We start from the raw sequence: 22,963 nt of genomic DNA on the forward strand, positions 1-22,963 counted from the left end.
TTTTATAGATTATGATTTTGTTAAGGGATTAGGGGTCCCCTTACAACCCTTGGACCGACTAATTGTCGTCACCACAGTAGATGACTCTCCTCTACAGTGTAGACCACCCCTCTCGCAGACCCCGAGCTTGTCATGCACGATAGGGGTTTTACATAAAGAGAGCCTTCAGTTTCTTGTCTTACGCATGGCAACCTCCACCGTTATTCTTGGTATCCCCTGGTTACAGCTCCATTCCCCACAGATAGATTGGGCTTCAGGGCAGTTACTCAGCTGGTCACCCTATTGCCATACTCATTGTTTGGGGAGGGTTGCCATATGTGCTGCCAAGGTAGAGGTTAAGGGGGTGCCCACACCGTATGCTGAGTTTGCGGACGTATTTTGTCCTAAGGCCGCTGATAAACTCCCACCACATCGGAGTTTTGATTGTCCTATCGATCTAAGATCAGGTTGTATGCCTCCTAGGGGTCATCTTTATGATCTCTCCGGTCCGGAGAAACAGGCAATGAGGTAATACATTACTGAGAACTTGGCAAAGGGGTTCATCCGCCCTTCTCGGTTTGTTAAAAAAAAAGATGGAGGCCTTAGACCCTGTATTGATTACCGAGGTCTAAACAAGATCACCATAAAGAATCGCTATCCATTACCTCTGATAGACGATCACTTTAGCCAGATTACCAATGCCACTATTTTTTCTAAACTGGACCTACGTGGGGCATACAACCTGGTACGCATTTGGGCTGGCGACGATTTTCTCCCCAAACCTCATAGAACATCGGAAGCATGTCAAATATGTTTTGGAGAGGTTGAGACAAAACCTATTGTATGTGAAGCTAGAGAAGTGCCTCTTTGAGGTCACCCAAGTTCCTTTTCTGGGGTACATTATTTCTACGTCAGGTCTTTCTATGAATCCAGAAATGGTATCGGCTGTATTGGAGTGGCCACAACCGGCAGGCTTGAAGGCAATCCAAAGATTCCTTGGTTTTGCAAACTACTACCGGAGATTTATCAAGGGATTCTCTTCGGTAGTAGCCCCTTTGACCAGTCTCACCAAGAAAGGGGCTGACCCTTGTGATTGGTCACCAGAAGCCCAGACAGCCTTTAACACCCTTAAGAAATTGGTAGAACACAAAAGGGTTTGTCAGCACCCCAAGTAATATTGACTGCTTGTGCTGGGGTAGAACATGTATACATAATACTATAAGAGAAAAGATACCCCTATAAAACAGCACCACTGCAGACCGTATGTATCAATCAAAGAAAATTGAAAATATCAAGAAATATTTCTTAGCCTAACGCAAGATTGCCCATCATGGCCACACTGGTTCTATTTTGTATTGTAAGAACTTGGCTCTTTGGAACTTCTGTTACTGCCTATGGACTTCGCACTCAGTAATTAGAATTTTTTAGGAGATCGTGATTTCCGAATGCATTACTTTATGTGTGTATTCTGATATCTTGTCATTATGATATTCTTGTATTTGACTGCATAGATGCGTGAGGTTTGTAATCATATATTTTGCCACTTGGTGATGTTATAGACAATTCATATATATGAATTGCAGTTTCTGCACTAGAGTGCATAAAATATGGCACAGAATTCTATTCTGTGCCACCGGGTGGTGTGGTTTGATTATCTATATCTTTTATATCTCCTTTATCTTACTGCATTATACTTATATAGATATGCATTGTCTGCATCTCTGCTCTCTACCACTTGGTGGTGCAGATCTGCAGCCCACATCCCTCTGTAACATCTCCTTATATGGCTTTTTCATTTCTCTGAGGTTTGCTCTCCACACTGGTTTTTCCTCTTCCTCCTGGCTTACATCATTTCCTGCAGCTGGAGATGATGCAGGGAGTGGCTCACCCTTCGCTTCCTTATTTAAAGCTGCAATGGCGGCTACACAGCACGGCTATCCACCTCACCTTTCAAAGCGGAGTGACGACCGCGGAGCATGTGGGCTATGTCCTGAGGGGATATTTCCGTCTTTCCAAGCCAGTCTGCGCCTGCCTCTTTTCATACCTGGCTAAGTATATCTTCTACTTATTCACTTCCTTGCAGACCCTATAGGCTGCTTCCACTTGGCCATTAGTGACTCTGACAGTATTTAAACTGCACTTTTAGTTTGATAGGTTGCACAGTTCAGGTTATTGCATATGCTGAATGATTGTTTGTTTGTGATAATATAGCACTATATGCACTTTCATGGTTCCAAGTAGGGCTGATATGCACTGTTATACACAGGTTCTTTGCACTTTATAATTCATACTGAACCCGGGTTCATTCACGAGGGGGCTCATTCTCTGAGCCCCCAGTGGTTACAGGTTGTACATCCACTGAGATTGAACATAACAGATTAATATATCTTGCAGGCCCATTATGTTTAATATGGCTGGAAATACAATATTATGCTGTTTTTAGATGTTTTTAATATTGTGTATCATTGATATGTGTTTGCAAAGATTGTAATAAAGAACTTTCTGATTGATACATACGGTCTGCAGTGGTGCTGTTAATAGGGGTATCTTTTCTCTTATAGTATTACCCTTAAGAAATTGTTTTGCTCGGCACCTATCTTGAGACATGTCGATGTCACCCTTCCCTTCATGCTGGAAGTAGATGCCTCAGAGGTTGGGGTGGGGGCAGTCTTGTCTCAACGTTCAGGCCCACAAGGCAAGACACATCCCTGTGCCTACTTTTCACGTAGATTCTCCCCTGCCGAAAAGAACTATGACGTAGGTAACAGGGAACTTCTTGCCATCAAGCTGGCTTTTCAGGAATGGCGTCATTGGCTTGAGGGTGCGGAGCATACTATTACCGTATTTACTGACCATAACAATCTGGAGTATATTGAGGGTGCTAAAAGGCTTACTCCCAGACAGGCCCGCTGGTCTTTGTTCTTCTCTCGCTTCAAATTTGTCATCACCTATACTCCAGGTTCAAAAAATGTTAAGGCAGATGCTCTCTCCAGGTGTTTCGAACCCGAGACAGGTCAGTCGACACCCCCAGAGGGCATCATATCCCGTAAGTTAGTGCTAGCTGCCACTGAAACATGGGAGGATTGGGCTGCTACACTAGCGTCCTACCAGCTAGATACCCCGGAAGGGAAACCAGAAGGGGTCCTTTTCGTACCACTTCGCTTCCGATTGCAGATCTTACAGCTGTTCCATGGCCATAAGAATGCGGGTCACCCTGGGGTCACTCGCACTCTGGATCTGCTCACTAGGTGCATGTGGTGGCCCTCCTTGGCCTCGGATTGTAAGGAGTTTATCAGAGAGTGTGTTGTGTGTGCCAGGAGCAAGCCTTCTTGTCTTGCTCCAGTGGGAACCTTATAATCCTTACCAACGCCCAGTGAACCATGGACCCATCTGTCCATGGACTTCATTGGTGAGCTCCCCAGATCAGAAGGCATGTCAGTCATATGGGTAATTGTGGATAGGTTCAGCAAAATGGCTCATTTTGTTCCCCTTAAAGGATTCCCTTCGGCCCAGGATTCCCTTCTGTGCGGCACATCTTCCGCTTGCACAGAATCCCGGATGACGTGGTTTCCGACAGGGGGGTCCAGTTCGTGTCTAAGTTTTGGAGGGCCTTTTGCCATTCTTTGGGGATGAACCTGTCATTTTCATCAGGGTATCACCCACAGTCCAACGGACAAACTGAAAGGGTCAACCAGGCTCTGGAGCAGTTCCTTAGATCTTACGTCACAGATGCCCAGACCGAGTGGGTAAAATTTTTACCTTTCGCTGAGTTCGCACACAACAACCTGAAGAGCTCATCAACAGGGTTTTCTCCTTTTCAGGTTGTGTCAGGAAAGTCCCCTAAATTCTCTGCATTACCTGTGTGTCCGTCCTTGCTCCCAACTCTAGAAGATTGACAGAGAGCGTTAAGGGAGCTTTGGAGACAGGTAGAGAAAAATCTAGGAATGGCTTTTCAGAAGCAAAAGAAACAAGCCGACAAGAGATGGTCTCTTGAGTGGCACTTTGCCCTGGGAGACAAGGTGTGGGTGTCGACCAGACATTTGGCTCTTCGACAATTGTCTACCAAGTTAGGCCCCAGGTTTATAGGGCCTTATCCTGTGGTCAAGAAGATCAATAATGTTTCTTATATTATTGATCTCCCTGCCAGTATGAGATGTGGGAGATCATTCCACGTCTCAATACTGAAACCGACAGTTTGTGTGGATTCCTCTCCCCCCACCCCCCAGTGGTTGTAGAGGGCCAGAAAGAATACGAGGTTGAAAAAATCTTGGATTCTCGCCTGGTACAGAATTCAGTGCAGTATCTGGTCCATTGGAAAGGGTACGGTGTGGAGGAAAGGTCCTGGGTTCCAGAGGATCGCATGCATGCTGAGAGGTTGAGAAAGAAATTTCATTAATTACATCCTGAGAAACCATGTAGGAAGTGTCCGGATTCCACTCCTCAAAGGGGGGGTACTGTAAACAATAGTGGAGTCGCCGCCGCGCAGGGCAGCGTGGCGGTGGCCTCCGCATCCCAGCCGGCGGTTTCTGTTCTGCTCACGGAGCCGCCGACACAGAGCAGGGCGGGCGCCGCCGCAGCTGACGGGATGGCGGCGGGTCCCGCTGCTCGGCCAGCGGAATTGTGTGGGGCAGATGGATGCGGACACCGCCGCCGCCACTAGCAACACGGCGGCAGGTCCAGCAATGCGGCTGGTGGATGGCTGGACGCGGGCGCGCGTGGACTCAGGGCCTGGCCTCTCAGATGCACTGAGGCAGAGGGTCACACGCGCGCGCGCGCAAGGAGGCAGGACTCTTACCTCCTACGTAGGAGGGTCAGCTGACTCTCCTGTCAGCTGACATCTACAGGGTCCCCGATTGGTTAGACTTCTGGGCAGATTAGCTGAGGGACTCTCAGCATATAAGGAGCTGGGCTTCAGTTGCTCCTTGTCTGCTGTCGTGTAAACACTTCTGTGTTAGCGCTCAGACCTTAGTATAGTGCCCAGGTGTTGATACTAAGGATTTCACACCTTAGCCTAGGAATTACTGTATTTTGATCTGTGTTTTGACTCTGGCTATCCCTGACTACTCTTTCTCTTGCTGATCTCGTACCTTTGCCTATCTGATCCTTGTTGCCGACCTCTGCCTGTCTAAACGTTTACTCTTCTGCCTTCCGCTCCTGTACTGCCACTGCCATCTCTGTTGCCGAACCTTTGCCTGTCTGACCTTTCTCCCTTCAGTGGAACGTCTCCCACTGGAGGGTTATCTCTGAGGCTTGCCTCTCCGAGACACCTACCCCAAGCAGACCGTTACTGCTGGGGTCAAGATTCCTCTTTCAGCCTGGTTAGAGGATCTCACTCACAGGGTTCCCATTCAGAGGTAACCACACCTGAGGAATTACCGTGTGGTGGACATTTCCACACTACCTGATTTATTACTGTATTTATTTGTGTATTTGCTGGTGTCCAGAGGTTATCAATATATCGGATTATCAGTGACACTGCAGATCATCTATAATCGGGTATATATCTGCATTGTTGGTGATACTGCAGATCGCCAAAAATCAGATTCTCTCTGCGTGCTGACACCAATCATGACAGAATGGTTGCGGAAATGGGAAAACAGTTTTTTTTTTTATAAAAGTCAAAAAACTGCATATTGCCCATATACTATGCATGAGACTATAAAAAAGTGAGATTGAGAAGAAAGTGAATCTGGTTAATGAAATAAGATATTGCCCTGTCCGCTAGAGGCCTATCCTATCCTCTTATAGCCTATTGACTTTACAAAGTAATAAATGCAAGAAGCCATTTTAGTTTTATTTATTTTTATGTGTGGTGCACAAGACAGTGCAAAGTTATATTGGAGCAATACTTACCTTTGGGAAGAGTCGTCCAGCTGGATTCCTGTAAAAGAAAGAAGAAATGATTAATATGTCAATTTATCAGCAGCAGTGACAGATGTGGAATAAGTACCGTATTTCGCGCCGTATAAGACGCTCCGGAATATAAGACGCACCCAAATTTAGAGGGCAAAAACCAGGAAAAAAATACTAAACCTGGTGCGTCCATGTTCCAGGAGCGTCTTGTACATTTTGTGTGCTCCTGTGTACCTCATGTCTCTTCCTGTGTGCCCCATCTGTCCTGCTGTATGCCCCATGTGTTTTTCTATGTGTCCAGTGTGCCCCTTCTCCCCATGAGTACCTGTCTGCCTGTCTCCCCCATGTGTACCCTGTCTGCCTGTCTCCCTCTGTGTCCTGTTTCCCCCATGTGTCCTGACTGCCCCTTCTCCCCATATGTCCTCCTGTGTCCGTCTCCCCATGTGTCCTGTCTCCCATATGTGTCCTGTGTGTCCCTTCTCCCCATGTGCACCTTGTCTGCCTGTCTCCCACATGTGTCCTGACTGCCCCTTCTCCCCATGTGTCCTCCGGGGTCAGTCTCCCCATGTGTCCTCCTGTGCACCTCTCCCCATGTGTCCTCCTGTGTCAGTCTCCCCATGTATCCTCCTGTGTCAGTCTGTGTCCCTCTCCCCATGTATCCTCCTGTGTCAGTCTGTGTCCCTCTCCCCATGTGTCCTCCGGGGTCAGTCTCCCCATGTGTCCTCCTGTGTCAGTCTCCCCATGTATCCTCCTGTGTCAGTCTGTGTCCCTCTCCCCATGTATCCTCCTGTGTCAGTCTGTGTCCCTCTCCCCATGTGTCCCCTGTGTCAGTCTGTGTCCTGTCCCCTGTGTCAGTCTGTGTCCTCCTGTGTCCGTCTGTGTCCTCCCCATGTGTCCTCCTGTGTCCCTCTCATTAGTCTTGTCTCCCCCCTTGTGGCATGTGCCTGGCTCCCCTGCGTGGTGTCCCCCTCTAATTTCCTCCTGCCCGCTCCATGTGTGCATCTCCCCGGTGCCTGCCCCCTCCCCCCGCGCGTGTCTCCGATATCTAGCCTTCCTCTCTCCGGGTCTGCAGCTGCAGCGGCTTACCTCATATATGCCGCCGGGAAGACTGCAGACACCCGGCTACTCCATGTGTTCCCTCTACTGCGCGGCTTGTACTGATTGCGTCATCAGTACAAGCCGCGCAGTAGAGGGAACACATGGAGTAGCCGGGTGTCTGCAGTCTTCCCGGCGGCATATATGAGGTAAGCCGCTGCAGCTGCAGACCCGGAGAGAGGAAGGCTAGATATCGGAGACACGCGCGGGGGGAGGGGGCAGGCACCGGGGAGATGCACACATGGAGCGGGCAGGAGGAAATTAGAGGGGGACACCTTAAGCACGCAGGGGAGCCAGGCACAGCGAGCGCAAACACAGGCAGGGAATCCCCAATGGCGTCGGGTCGGCGGTTCATATCGGCGGGCGTTCGCAAGTTGGGGATTCCCTGCCTTTGCCGTATAAGACGCAGGGACTTTTTCTCCCTATTTTTGGGGGAGAAAAAGTGTGTCTTATACGGCGGAAAATACGGTACCTGTTAATAGACTGCTTTTCTTAGCAGTAGACTGATCCTGCAAAAGAACAGAAGTGATTACATACAGGAGCGACAGATTTTGGATCTGTAAAGAAAATATTTTTCTTGTTGTTTTTCTGTATTTTTGGAGCAAGCATATTGAGTAGTTTTGCTTGAGAGAACTGGTGACAGAGTTATTTTCTTTATATTTATCTAATTCAAGTAATCTTAGTAATTTACTAAATCTAGTAACTCACTAACCTATTTTTATTTTTTTTAATTTTTTTTATTATCTTCATTAACCAACCAATTTATTAACCTCTTAACCATCCAACTTATTCTCATATAGTACCTGGCTGCAATTTTGGATAAATAATAGCCAGAATAATTTACCGGTTCAGAAACAAAAAGAAAGAGTACTCTATTTACTATTTGGTGACTAAGATTTTGCTGATCAGCAAATTTATAGGTGAAATTGATATATAACGGTATTATTATATATAACGGTATTATTAGTGAGAAGGATTAAACTGCAATTATTCTCGTACACAGGGTTTTAGGAAAAACCAAATAAGGTTCTTTGTAGTTAAAGTAGGTGGGTATGCTCAGAAATACTTACCGGGTGGGAAGGTTATGTGTTTTTTTTTTAAATTTTACTTTTTATTGAAAGAGAGGCGTACAGTGACAAAGAGAACAACATGTGTACATATGATATTGCATATAGGATAACATTCGGTTGTTTTACATTGGATCCATAACAAAGTTGATTTACAGAGTTTAATCTAACCTTACCATATTACATATATATAATCCTTTATTGGATTACTGAGCATATGGAGTCTCTCTGTTCACACCACACCTCCCCTCATTTTTCTTATCTATAAGAGGATAGAGGTGGTAAGAAGAGAAAAGAAGGAAAGAAAGAAGAAAGAGAAGAGAGAAAGGAGAGTATTAGGGAGGGAAGCGCGTGAGGGTGCCACAGCCCCCTGCATCACCCCCTTCCCCCCAGCCGGTCCAACCATAAAATCATGTGTTGTTACACTGTAATTCCATATTGTGGGTGGTTTGAGAGTAATAATTATGACCATCTCTGATCTATATATAAATAATTTAAATTAGTAGAGCTTTTCCTTCTTCAGATTCTACAAAAAATTCCCATCGTCTCCAAGTATCTCTGAATTTTACTTCTCTGTTTGTGGCTAAGTGGATTATTTGTTCTAAATGTTTAAGGGAGTTGAGTTCCGCTAGCCAGTCGTTGAGTGTGGGGGCATGGGTGGTTCTCCAAAATTTAGGTATTGTCAGCCTTGCGGCAGTGAGGATATGACGAATCAATGATTTTTTATACGATTTTATAGGGCATGATATCTTTAGCAGCAGCAAGGTTATCGGGTCATTGGGTACCTTAATATTACTAATAGATTCAATTATCTTACAAATTTTTTTCCAGAAGGGTTGTATACGAGCACAGCTGTGCCAAATATGTATCATATCTCCATCCTCACTATCGCAACGCCAACATGTGGCTGGTATATCTTTATTAAATTTGTGTAGTCTCGACGGAGTTCTATACCACTGTGATAATATCTTATATGCATTTTCTTGGGCCCTGACCGCCAAAGAACATTTATTGCTAAATAGAAAGCATTTTGACCACTCTTTATCTGACAGATTTATATTTAGTGATTGTTCCCATTCTGTAATAAATTTAGGTTTACTGTCACAGGTGTATAAAAGTAGAGTATCATATAGTGCTGAGATTTTGTGTTCTGTTGGGGGTGAGACAAAACAGAGATGCTCCACATCTGTATTTTCTCTGCAGGTTAAGAAAGTATCAACCGTTGAGTATAGGAAATGTGATAGCTGTATGTATTCAAATTTTACTAAGGGTGATATTTTGTCTTCTCCTATTAGTGAGGATAACGATAAAGGCTTATTGTCTTTCCATAGGTGTTTTAGTTTAAGATCTTCTTTCAGAAGCTTACGCAGAGTGAAGGATGGGTTAACCCCAGGTGGAAAAAGTGGGTTGCTCCAAATGGGCATTTCTGGGCCTACATATGAGGATATGCGGTGCTGTGATATAAGACTGTCCCATATTTTCAGGGATGTAGAGGTGAGTATGGCTGGTTTAGGAAGAAAGCCTAGTCTATGTTTTGGGTAAATCCAAATGCTGGCCCCCAAATTGTGTCCTGCTATCTGTTTTTCTAAGGAAACCCATTGGGCTTGGCGTTGGTCATGTGTCCAGTCCATAACTCTATTGAGATGTACTGCTAGATAGTATGTTTTAGGATGAGGTAGGGCTAGGCCCCCTTTAGCTTTAGCTTTGGATTTTTGTAAGACTTTTAAGGCTAATCTATGTCTCTTGGATTTCCAGACATAGTTGCTCATAAGCTGAGATAATTTTCTCCAAAAGGACTCTTTTATAGGGATAGGTATTGTTTGTATCACATACAGCAGTCTGGGCATCAAGTTCATTTTAAGGATGTTAATCCTGCCCACCCAAGAATGTGGCAACTGTGTCCATGATTTAAGGTCTTTCTCGAAGGCTTCCAATAAGGGTATGTAGTTCAGCTCGTATAATAATCTTAAATTTGTGCATAGTTTTATGCCCAGGTAAGTGATGGATGTCTGTTGCCATTTGAATGGAAATGAGTTTTGGATTCCCTGCACCTCCCTAGGGGGGATTGATATGTTTAATATCTCAGATTTCTTGGAATTTATTTTGTAATTGCTGAGTAAGCTAAACTCCTCTACTGTCTTAAGAAAATTTGGGAGAGTGATCATTGGTCTAGTTATATATAATAATAAGTCATCAGCGTAGATCGCCATTTTGTGTTCCTTACCATGAATGGCTATCCCCGTAATGTCTGGATTATGTCTGATGTTTATAGCCAATTGTTCCATATATAGTATGTAGAGAAGGGGCGACAGGGGGCAGCCTTGACGTGTTCCATTCCCAATGGAAATCACCGGTGATAGACATCCATTAATTTTAATTCTTGCAGTTGGGGATTGATAGAGGGAGAACATTTTCTGAAAGAAGTTTGAATCTGAAGGGATGCCCCTATTGACCAACACCCTTTGAAGAAATCTCCATGACACCCTGTCAAAGGCTTTCTCCGCGTCGACAGAAAGTAACATTGCAGGGGTATTAGATAGCTGGGCTTGGTGCATTAGCAGTAAAGTTTTATACGTATTGTCAGAGGGCTCTCTCTTTGGGACAAAGCCAACCTGGTCGGTATTAATTAAAAGGGGGATTACCTGTTGAAGCCTATTTGCTAGGATTTTGGACATAATCTTTAAATCTACATTGATAAGTGATATGGGGCGGTAGTTTGAGCATAGTAGGGAGTCTTTTGCTGGCTTGGGGATGACTATTATATGAGTTTGTAAGGCGTGGCTGGGGGGTGGGTTAGATATGTTAAGACTGTTGAAGGCTGAGACAAACAGCGGAGCTAGCTGAGATCTAAATTTCTTGTAATACTCTATGCTAAAGCCGTCTGGTCCCGGTGACTTGCCATTGGGAAGGGAACAAACTGTGGATAAAAATTCGTCTTCTGAAAATGGGCAATTCAATTCCTCTAATTGTTCTTGGGTTATGGGAGGTACAGGATGTTTATGTAGAAAAGCATCAATTAACTCATCGAGTGCGGTCGGGGATTTGTCAGAATAGGTGCTTTTTAAGTTATATAATGTTGTATAGTATTCATGGAACACTTTAAAGATATCTTCCGTTATAACTGCCTTGCCATTTGTTTTTGTTTTAATAGCTGCAATATGAGAAGATTGCTGTTTGGCTCTCAAAGATCTGGCTACCATACGACTGCACTTATTATCATATTCATATAGGCGAGCCTTAAATCTTAGGAAATTGTCTACTCTTTTGTGCTCAAACAATTGCAGTAGTTCTTTGCGTTTTAAGGTGAGTTCATTAAGTGTCTGTTCCACTAGGCACTGCTTGTGTTGCTGCTCCAGGAGTCTTAATTCCTCCCAAGTTTTTTTAATTTGTGTGGCTCTTTCTTTTTTATATCTGGCTCCCATTTGAATCATGGTTCCCCTTAAAACGCACTTATGCGCTTCCCACCTGCTAAAAGGGGTAGTTTCTTCGGTTTCTTTGCAATTGTCTGTGATATAATCTGTTAGTACTTGTTTATAGCGTTCAGCACAGGCAGTGTCCTGCAGAAGAGAGGTATTCATGCGCCAAGAGAACTGATTCTGTGAGCCTATTTTACCCCTAAAATCAAGTATCACCGGAGAGTGGTCTGACCACGATTGAACCCCTATGGTCGATGTATGATTCCAGGAGAGCAGGGCATGTGATACTAGGATAACATCCAACCTACTATAGGTACAGTGGGGGTGAGAGAAATGAGTGTAGTCTTTAGTAGACGGATGGAATGTTCTCCATATATCTATTAACTGTAATGAAGCTAGTTTTTTCTTGATAAACTTTAAGGCCTTATATGATATTGGGGATTTTTTTCCCGTGCTATCAATTAAAGGGTCTAGAGTGAAATTTAGATCTCCCCCCAGTATCACATATCCCTCTCTAAATTTGTCCAGCTGTTGTAGGATTTTTGTGAATGTAGCTATTTGTGAAGTGTTGGGTAAGTATATACTCGCCAAAGTGAACAGTTTACCCTCTATGAGAGTTTTAACAAATACAAATCTTCCATCAGGGTCAGACACACTCTCCAGGACCTGAGCGTTGCATGATTTGTGAATAGCTATGGCTACACCTTTTGTCTTCTGAGCTCCAGGGGCACTTAGGAACCATTGAGGGTAGTATGGTGAGTTACACAGGGTGGGTACTTGTCCCTTTTTAAAATGCGTCTCCTGTAGTAGCAGGATTTTAGCTTTTTCTTTATGGAAACCGTATAATATCTGTGAGCGTTTCTGAGGCACATTAAGACCGTTTACGTTCAATGAAATTAACTTAAGGTGATCACCTTTCAACTTGGAGAGAACCACCCGTTACATCACACCTGCAGGAAGGTTGCGGACCAGCTGGGGAGAGAAAAGGGAAAGGATAGAAAAAACAGAAAAACAGTACTAGGCACAAGGGTGTGCCTAGGCAGAGAAGTACAATGGTGACAAAGGCACCTGCGAATCTGCTGTTCCCTTGTGGGGAAAGTAACATTGCAGCAGAATCAGTATTTTGAGGCCAGGGCAGAGTTTGCCCTAACATCACTTGGGGGTAGTGAAAAGCCACGCGGCGGAGGCCCCAAACGAGCCCGCAGCCCCCAACTTTTTGCATAACATCTTAAACGAAACATGTATGACAACTTTAAGCAAAAGCCAGTGTGAACATTATTATAACCTGTTAAATCTCGTAGAACCATAACTTATAGAAACCTATAGCTGTTATAGGACAGTACATGGTATCCCCTGTATACATAAGTGCAGCTACGTTATAATTTATAGGAGTTCAGCTAACTATATATTAAACTCAATTTAAGAAAACTGACATATAAATCTATTAAGGATATCAAGCTGTTCCAAAGCTGTGTTCAATTCGTGCAGCAAAGAAATAACAAGGGCTCCGAACGATCTATTTGTTGCATATAGAACATTCGCAATTCCATGGAGGAGATAGCAACCTCTGTGGGTTTCAGTATAGTCAATGCAGGTACTGCAAGGGAGTATGAGTGTCCCCTCTTACCCAGTTCAGGGATGCAAAGGTAAAAAGCAAAGGGAAAAATATCACTAAAAAATGGTAGATTAAGGAAGAAACTTACACTGGTTCTCGCAAAAAGTCAAACGATTAATACTTTCAGTTACTCATTTCAGTTACAGACCTTCTTCTGCTTCCGAAGGGGAATCATTTTGAGGTGCGTCATGAGGCCTAGAGCGGCGTCTCTTGGCCTGTACCTTCTGCCATTTTTCTTTCTGTTGTAATGGCGGTAATTTTTTCCGAACCCGGCCAGTCTGGCAATTTGATGTTGGGTAGGTCGAATTTGTCAGAGATCTTCGGCAGGTCGGATGGGTTAAGAAAAACGGCTGACTGACCCTCTCTTTTAATAAGGAGAGAGAAGGGGAATCCCCATGAGTAAGTGGCGCCGGCTTCTCTCAGGGCGTCTAGTAAAGGCTTGGTCGCTTTGCGTAGCAGCAGTGTGAAGCGGGAAAGATCTGCGTATAGATGTATTGTGGCCCCGTCAAACACCAATTCCTTTTTATCTCTGGCTGCCCGCATGATGTCGTCCTTCAAAGCGTATTTGTGGATGCGGCATATGACATCCCTCGGGCGGTTGATGTCCGACTGCTTCGGACCGAAGGCCCTGTGCGCCCTGTCAAGCTCTATCTGGAAGTCGTCTGGCTTATCCATGAACATGCGGAAAATCCCCTGAAGTGAAGGTATAAGATCCTCTTGACCCGTGGCTTCTGGGAGGCCTCGCACTCTGATGTTATTGCGACGGCCTCTGTTCTCCATGTCGTCCATTTTTAGCCAGTGGTCATCCAGGCGTTTGTCCTGGGAGTTCGCTCTTTTCACCAGGGAGTTGACCGATTCTTCCAGCTTGGCTTGTCCTTTCTCTAGCTCACATACTCTGTCCCCCACCTCCGATAGTTCCTCACGGACTTCCGCTATGTCTTGTTAATATGCGTTTTCGATCCGTGAAGCGAGGGACTCAAAGTCTGATTTAGTAGGGATCTGACGAAGAAAGGCTCTTAGGTCAAAGTTGTCCTCTTCTTGATCTTCGTCGGAAGAGTCAGTGTCTCTTGCCGGGGTGGGAGCTCTAGGGGGAGATTGCGAGCGGGCTGTCTGGGGCCTCGGGGAAGAAATGGCGTCTAAGGCCTTAGGTGTATTACCATGCTTCCGCTGCGAGGTCTTCTGAAAATACGAATCTATTTCACCTCCTTCCTCTCTGGACTTAGTCCCCTTCCTTCTGGAGCTTGAACGGCTCATGTTGTTAAGGTTTAGAAGGCTGTGTCGAAGCTTAAAGATCAGTTAAGGGCTGCTGGGCACACGGAGCTCTCACAAGGCACGTCTTGCTGCCGCCATAGCCAGGCCACGCCCCCAGGTTATGTGTTTTTATTAACCAGTTGTTTTCCTCCTAGCTACCAAAAGTGTTCTGTAGGGAGAAGATCAGAAGACATTCAGAAGACTGTGATATTATAGATTTATTGTTTGTAATTCTCATTGGTTACATGGAGTAGAAAGTGTAATTTTATTTTTTAATAAACTTTTTGAATTTTACAACCTGCATTGGTGTTTGTGGAATTCTCATTCAGTTGGCGGTTTGAAACCGTTTACATAATTTTGGCGTAGTCGGCAGGATGGAGGCGGAGTTACAGTCAGAGGGCCAAGGCCCCACTCCAGGAGCCAGTGCCACTGCGGGGGAAAGATCCCTTTTAACACCTTCTGATTATCAGATGACACCTGTTGGGCTTCTGGCCACCTATTTGCCCAAATTTAATGTCAATAATATGTTGTTAAGAGACTGGATTGAACGGATTCGAAGTGCTGTTAAGGCTTATAAAGTTCCAGTGGAAATTCAACGAGAAATAACTATCCTAGCTTTGGAGGGAGATGCACGCAAGACTAATGTTACTTCTGAGCTCCCTGAACCTGCCCCAGTAGAAGCAATTATTGAAATGTTAGAGGAAATATATGGAGATCCAACTGATCTACATATATTACGTAAGAGATTTATTGATCAACTACAGAAACAAGAGGAGACCATTCCTCAATTCGCAAATGCTCTTAAAGAGCTGATGAATGCTCTGACTCAAAAGGAAATAGAGGAAAATGAGATTTGTAATGTAGATGCTGAGGCTTGGTTAGTACACCAGCTTTTGCTGGGTTTGAGGAGTGGAACCACTCGACAGCATCTTAAAGCGAAATTAGAAAGAGATCAAAAAATCCGATTCCATAAACTGCAAAGTCTGGCAGTCAAATACCAGCAGGAAGAGGAGGCTATGCAGGTTAATTCCTTCCAGGTGAATGTACAAGTGTAACATCAGTGGATTGAGACTGCAATATTTATACCCACCACACGATGGAAACTTGACCCCTCTTTCAGAGCTAAAGGAAGTGGACAAAGGGGGGTGATGGGGGAAGGGCAAGAGAGAGAGGGAGAACAAAGGAAAAAAGGACAAAGGAGAGAGGCTGGAGAGACGTGTGGATCTCTCTGTCCCAGCCTCTGCGTAAGCGATCTTCGTGTGGTTCAGAGGAACGGACCAGGGCAGAAAGAGGAGTACAATCAGGCTCCAATTGATGCTTTGAAGCCAGGATAGCAAGGAGTTGGACGCGAAACAAGCCACCAGCGACCAGACAGGAGGAATCATCAAGCCACCAGCGACCAGACAGGAGGAATCATCTCACCCAGCCCAGAGTGACCATTCCTGAAGGTTTCTTGCTGCAGCGACTAGATGGGTGAGGGGCCTGTGGCCACAGTACTTTGCGTTTAATTGTGCCTTCGCCTGGCGAGCGAGAAGGGACCACTGCCCCTCTCAGCTCAGAGTCTTTTGGAGAGCTGGTCGTGCCATGTGGATTACAAATACCTTCTCTTGAAGGTCTGAGCGCTCCAACTGTAACTTGAATGGGCCCCACCGCTAGCAGACTTTATAGCAGTTTCACCACTGGCCAGTGGTTAGTCAGGGTTTGAAATGTTTTAGCTAAGTGCAGTAGCTAGTTGCACCTCCTCTGCTATTTGTGTGAATTGCATATAACTGTTTGCCTGTTTGATTGTTAAGAATTGTACAGCAGTCTGTCTCTCTCTCACCCAGTGCATTAAGGGGCAGAGTCTCTTCACGGGTGGACAGGGGAACAAACTCTATTTATGACTGTTGCACTATTGAACTGCTATTTCTGCTTCACTAACCCATTGTCACTAAGCTGTTGCTTTTATCTGATGCCATTGTACCCCTATACCATTGTGAACCCTGTTTGCCCACACCCTTCTCACAGGGCATCTTGTCTGCCCCTAATAAAACCCCTTATAGTTATTGGTGTGTCGGAGTATTAGAGGGTCCTTTCACAGGACGGGTCATCACTGGGGACAGTAGGAGAACCCAACTCTTACAGCAGCTCCTGTGGGAGTCAGTGCTACACGTGGGGGCTCGTCTTCTGGGATTCTAACCTAGCCCCTTAGAGTGATGACTGCCCTAGGAACAACGAGCCAGGCCAGCAAAATGGACCCAGTCACTGCTGCCCGCTGGTGTGAAGAAGAAAATGGTAGACTACAGTTCAGTGTGGTGATGGATATACCTGCTGATGGATGGACAGAGAATCAAATAGATAAAGCTATCACAGCCCTAGCACTTGATCGTCGGGTGTTCGTCTTAGACACACGGACTGATCCGGAGATCTCTCACACATATGCCCTGCTAGAAGTGAAAAAAGGCCTTCCCACTTGCTTCAAGAACACAATCTTACAGCTAACGGATGACATCAAAGTTCAGTTGATCCGACCAAGTCCCTCAACCAACCACTCAGACAGTTCCAGTGAAAGGCCACCAAGTAAAAGAGAGGTCTGCTCAGCCTCTGTTGACTCCATGTCCACCACCCCAGGATATCCACCCGCTTCCTTCTACACTGATATGGGAAAACTGATGGAAAATTTAGTGACAAATTCATTCCAACCTATCAGTTATGGGTACAGAAAACTGAGGGTTTGTTCTGGGCAGATACCTGTCCCATCCGGGGAAGATGACTTTGAGACCTGGATAGACCAGGCTGCACAGGCCTTAGATGAGTGGGAGGTCTCAGATACAGTCAAGCGACAGAGGATTGTAGAGAGTCTACGTGCCCCTGCTTCAGATGTTGTCCGGAATCTTAAAAGAGACCAGCCAGGTTGCACTGCCACAGAGTGTCTGGATGCCCTTCGTGAAGTTTTTGGGCAAATAGAAAGTTGTGCTGACTTGATACATCGGTTTGGACATACCTACCAAGAGGAAGGGGAACGCCTATCCACCTTTGTCACTCGCCTGGACAAGATCCTACACCAAGCAATCCTAAAAAAGGGAATGGCACAAGACAATGCAAGTGAGGCTTTATTGACTCAGATCCTAAAAGGTGCACAACCTTTAGACCCTATCATACTGAAAATTCAAATGAGAGACCGAAGTGACCTTTTCACCTACTCAAAACTGATTAAGGCCATTCGAGAGGAAGAGACACTGTTGTCCGCTAAGTCCCAGAAGATGACCACCTCTGCTGGTTCTGGGCGAAGTAGTGGTAGTGCATCTGTGTACTTAGCACGAACCCCCTTGGAAGCTCCGGGAGAGATGGACAGTAAGACCCCTTCTACTGCTGAGGCCCTCACTCAGGCGATAACCCAGATGGTGCAGTCAAATCCACTTTACAACAAGCTTTTACTGAGATTCAGAGGTCAATGATGCAAGTGATAGAGACTCAGGCAGGGATGCAACAGTCCATGGCTGATCTGCAGAGAGCTATTGCACACCCTACCCCAGAGGGCTCACAGCTATCCAGAGGAATGAAGAGTAGAAGATATTCAGCCGGAGTAGAGTGCTTTAATTGTGGGCAAACTGGACATTACCGAGCCCAATGCCCTAAACCCCGGCACTCTCGGACCTTAACAGAGGAAGTGCGCCAGGCCCTACAGGATCTTTTACCTGCCAAGCCGGCGGAAAACTTCAGAGGGCCCCGGTGAAGGAGCAAGCCGGGAGCCCACTTGCTTCAGACAGCTCCAGCCCGCATCAAAAGGCTGACTGGGCAATCGTACAGGAACCCTTGAGTAGGATTCCTAAGAGACAATCAAATACGCCTCCCTCAGCAATGGGCCCCAGTGTACAGGGAAGAAATACACATCAATGTGAGAAAGGCCACCAGGAGCATCGCTTAGAGCGTAACAGGAGGCCAAAAGGAGTACAAGCTCAACCAGCCAGGCCTACAAGTACACCTCCTTCTGGGCAAATCCCTGCTAACTTAGTGGGCCCCTCTCCAGTGGTGCCTGTTCAAATAGAGGGCATCTTCACAAGAGCGTTACTTGACTCAGGTGCACAAGTGACTTTATTATATCGGGACTTCTATGATAAGTATCTGCAGCACCTGCCCCTGCGAGAATTAAAAGACCTAGAGATCTGGGGAATTGGAACCGAGCAGCTCCCCTATGATGGGTATCTGCAGATCAAGTTGACCTTTGACCCACTGGTTGTTGGGCAACCGGGAACCTTTGACACCTTGGCCATTGTATGTTCTCGACCCCCAGGTTCAGTGAGAAGTTCTTTAATTGTGGGGACTAATACAGACCTGATAAGACAAATCTTGTCCCCCATAGCCTCCTGCTATGATCTACCACCAGAAGGTGTGCACCCCATGCTTCATCCAGTCTACCAACGTTTAGTCCAAGAACAGAGGGCTCCAGCCGAGGGAGTAGGAAGATTGTGGCGATTGGGGAAGAAGGAGAAACTGTTGCAACCAGGGGAAGTGGCATGCCTTCAGGCATCAGTAAGACTGAGCTGGGATCTGCCGGGACCGCATGTCCTGCTAGAAACCATCCCTGGAGAGAAGACAGCCCCCGGGATAGAGTTGATCCCTGAAGTGATCCCAACAAAGGCACTACAGAAGGCTCAAGGAAAGATCTCCGTCAGTGTTTGTAACACCACTGACTCCCCAGTGAGGATCAAAGCCCGGATGCTTCTTGGACAGGTAGGCTCAGTCACCCCAATTTCGCCATCCCTTTCAGTGGGGGGAACTGAAGATGGAATCCCTGTAGACTGCTTCTACCCAGCAGACTCCCCGATATCTCCAGAATGGAAGAGCAGGATTCAAGCCCTGCTTCTGAAACGGCGAGAGTTATTCTCCAAGAGTGAATTTGATGTTGGGTGTGCGAAAAGTACTCAACATCGCATACGCCTACAGGAAGACAAGCCTTTCAGAGAGAGATCTTGTCGGATTCCATTTGGGGATTTGGAAGATTTGAGGGAACAGATTGCAGAGTTGAAGAGAGCTGGAGTGATCCGTGAATCCCGAAGTCCCTATGCCTCTCCCATAGTGGTGGTTCGGAAGAAGGATGGTTCCATCCGAATGTGCATAGACTATCGCACTCTTAACCGTCGTACCACCCCAGATCAGTACACAACCCCACGAATAGAAGATGCCCTACATTGCCTAACAGGAGCTAAGTGGTTCAGTGTACTGGATTTGCGCAGTGGGTATTACCAAATTCCCATGCACCCCGATGACAAAGAGAAGACCGCTTTTATCTGCCCTTTGGGGTTCTACGAATTTGAAAGAATGCCTCAAGGTCTTTCAGGAGCGCCCGCAACCTTCCAGAGGCTGATGGAGCGCACAGTGGGAGACATGCATCTGCTAGAAGTCTTGGTGTATCTGGATGACGTGATTGTCTTTGGAAGAACACTGGAGGAGCATGAGCAAAGGCTGGAGAAAGTACTGAGTCGACTTCAGGAAGAAGGACTGAAACTGTCCCTTGAGAAGTGCCAGTTTTGCCAACCGTCTGTCACCTATCTGGGGCATGTAGTCTCAGCTGAAGGCATGGCCACAGACCCCAAGAAGCTGGAAGCTGTGGTCAATTGGCCTAGACCGCAAGATGTAGCGGGATTGAGATCATTCCTGGGGTTTTGCTCCTATTACCGAAGATTTGTGGAGGGTTTTGCCAAGATGGCCCAACCCCTTACTGAGCTCTTAAAGAATGAAGGTGAGGAAAGCGACTCGAAACTTTCAGACGAGGCTCAATCAGCCAAAGGGCCCAGAAGACCTCGGGAGTCAATACAGGAAGAGTGGTCCGATCGTTGTGAGGAAGCATTTCAGCAGCTGAAGTGGAGTCTAACCCATGCCCCAGTCCTAGCCTATGCTGATCCTACTCTTCCTTATGAACTGCATGTGGATGCTAGTAGAGAAGGGCTCGGTGGAGTGCTGTACCAAGAGCATGAACGGCATCTAAGACCTGTTGCTTATGTGAGTCGAAGTCTCTCCCCATCTGAGAAGAACTATCCTACCCACAAGCTGGAGTTCTTGGCTCTTAAATGGGCAGTAGTAGACAAGCTTAGGGACTACCTGTATGGGGCTGAATTTGTAGTCAAGACAGACAACAACCCACTCACCTACATCCTCACTACTGCTAAGTTAGATGCTACAGGACACAGATGGCTAGCTGCACTGGCTGAGTTCCGCTTCAGCTTGAAGTATCGACCAGGAGTGGGGAACAGAGATGCTGATGCCCTGTCCAGAAGGCCTCATAACACTGGAGCTTCGGAAAGAGACTGGACTCAGCTGACCCCAGAAGGGATACAAGCCTTGTGCCAGGGGGCAGAACATTGGGTCAGAGGAGTGACAGGGGCTGAAGTTGTTGGAGTCAGTACAAAAGGGGTCCCCAAACTCTACTGCAACCTGACCCAATTGAAGGATGGGAGCTTGCCCATCCTTAGAAAAAAGGATCTGAAGCAGGACCAGTCAGAAGATCCCCTCTGCCGACTGACCCTGGAGGCCCTAGAAAGCCAACGACCAGAGCTCCTGCAAACTGAATCTGTTGAGAAGGCCAAGATGGTTTACAGAGAATGGAATCGGCTACAGCTCCGAGACGGACTGGTCTACCGTAGAGCTCCTGTTGATGATCTGGAAGAAAAGTGGCAGTTATTCCTTCCTGAAAAACACAGAGAGACAATACTAGTGGCCTTGCATGATGACCATGGTCATTTGGGAGCAGAGAGGACTCTCGGCCTAGTCAAAGATAGATTCTACTGGCCCTGTATGAGGGCTGAAATAGAAAGCTACTGCCACTCATGTCTGCGGTGTATACAACGAAAGACCTTGCCCACTAGATCTGCCCCAATGCGTCACCTACAGAGCCAAGGCCCCATGGAGTTGGTATGCATGGATTTCCTGTGCCTGGAACCAGATATGAGCGGACAAGGAAGTATCTTAGTGGTGACTGATCACTTTACCCGATACGCCCAAGCTTTCCCCACAAGGGACCAAAAAGCTTCCACAGTAGCCAAAGTCCTAGTAGAGAAGTTCTTTGTCCATTATGGTCTACCGCAGCAGCTTCATTCAGACCAAGGTCGAGACTTTGAGAGTAAACTCATCAAAGAGTTATTGCAAGTGCTGGGGGTGCAAAAGTCACGGACTACTCCTTACCACCCCCAGGGCGATCCGCAACCCGAGCGGTTCAATCGCACACTTTTGAATATGTTAGGGACACTTACCTCTGAAAGAAGCAGCACTGGAGTAAATATGTCTCAGCAGTGGTCCATGCGTACAACAGCACAAAGCACGATACGACAGGATATTCACCTTACATGCTAATGTTTGGGAGAGAAGCTCGACTACCAGTAGATCTTGCCTTTGGCACCTCCACTGATGGGACTTCAGCTGCATCTCATAAAGGCTATGTTGACCGACTTCGGAGGAACCTGAAAACTGCCTATGAAAAGGCCCAAAGTGCTTCCAATATTCGGGAACAGCAAAACAAGAGAAGATATGATCTGAGGGTTCGGGTCCATGACTTACAACCGGGTGACCGGGTGTTATTGAGGAACCTGGGCCTTCATGGGAAGCAGAAGTTAGCTGACCGGTGGAGCTCACAGCCATACATTGTTTGTGCACGGTTGCCCGGCCTTCCAGTGTATCAGCTCCGTCCAGAGGGGAAGACAGGGCCCTTGAAGACTTGGCACCGCAATCACCTTCTACCACTGAATGAAACAGTGCGGGTGCCCCCTCCACGTGAACCATCCCTGCCTAAACGAACCCCAGTAACTCGGTCACAATTGCCTTCTACTGCAGAGGAAGAAGAGGATGACGAGGAAGAGGACCTGGAGATGGAATGGCTGTGGCGGTTTGACCCCATTGTTTCCACACCGCCTATAGAGGACACCTACTCTAGGCCATTAAGAGCTGATGCACAAGAATTCATACCACAGGCCCAGGTTGAGGAGGGGCCAGAACAGGTACCCACTGAGCTTGAAGAGGAAGGAGAGACCCAAACTATTGCTGAGGCCCCATCAATGCCACCTCGGGAGATTGTAACAGAATCCCCCGCGAGAGAGGTTGTAACTGAATTCCCTGCCAGAGAACCCCTAGAGCCTATGGAGCAGAGAACCAAGCGACAAATCAAACCTCCCCTGAGGTTGACATATGACTCCAGAGGAAACAGTTCTGAAGAAGCCATCACCACCGTCTGCAGATCTACTGAGACACAAGTCCATCAGACCACTGTACCAGTGTGTGATACCTCCTGCCCTGTACCCGACACACCATGGTGGGAAGTCCCACTGCCCACAACTCAGGATAGCTTCAGTTACCTAGTTACATGTAGGTATTAAGTTAATTTGTAGTTAAAACTTTGTTCTTTGGGGACCAAAGACTTTCAGTGGGGGGAGAGTGTAACATCAGTGGATTGAGACTGCAATATTTATACCCACCACACGATGGAAACCTGACCCCTCTTTCAGAGCTAAAGGAAGTGGACAAAGGGGGGTGATGGGGGAAGGGCAAGAGAGAGAGGGAGAACAAAGGAAAAAAGGACAAAGGAGAGAGGCTGGAGAGACGTGTGGATCTCTCTGTCCCAGCCTCTGCGTAAGCGATCTTCGTGTGGTTCAGAGGAACGGACCAGGGCAGAAAGAGGAGTACAATCAGGCTCCAATTGATGCTTTGAAGCCAGGATA

General features: G+C 46.5%; 1 protein-coding gene across 2 annotated transcripts in view; it reads left to right on the plus strand.

The window, feature by feature from the left end:
- Window positions 1-22,963, plus strand: part of LOC137541345 (VID27-like protein) — a 353,729-nt gene that overhangs the window by 229,178 nt on the left and 101,588 nt on the right. Inside the window, exons 1-2 of one of the 2 annotated variants that reach the window (XM_068262601.1) lie at window positions 9,345-9,488; window positions 11,146-11,297. The exons of the other annotated variant lie outside the window; for it this stretch is intronic. The gene's annotated coding sequence lies outside the window, so the exon portion shown is untranslated. Of the gene's footprint in view, window positions 1-9,344; window positions 9,489-11,145; window positions 11,298-22,963 lie in introns of those variants that run through there. 2 annotated transcript variants of the gene reach the window in all.

This window comes from Hyperolius riggenbachi, chromosome 12 (assembly GCF_040937935.1).
Source record: "Hyperolius riggenbachi isolate aHypRig1 chromosome 12, aHypRig1.pri, whole genome shotgun sequence".
NCBI classification, from domain to species: domain Eukaryota; kingdom Metazoa; phylum Chordata; class Amphibia; order Anura; family Hyperoliidae; genus Hyperolius; species Hyperolius riggenbachi.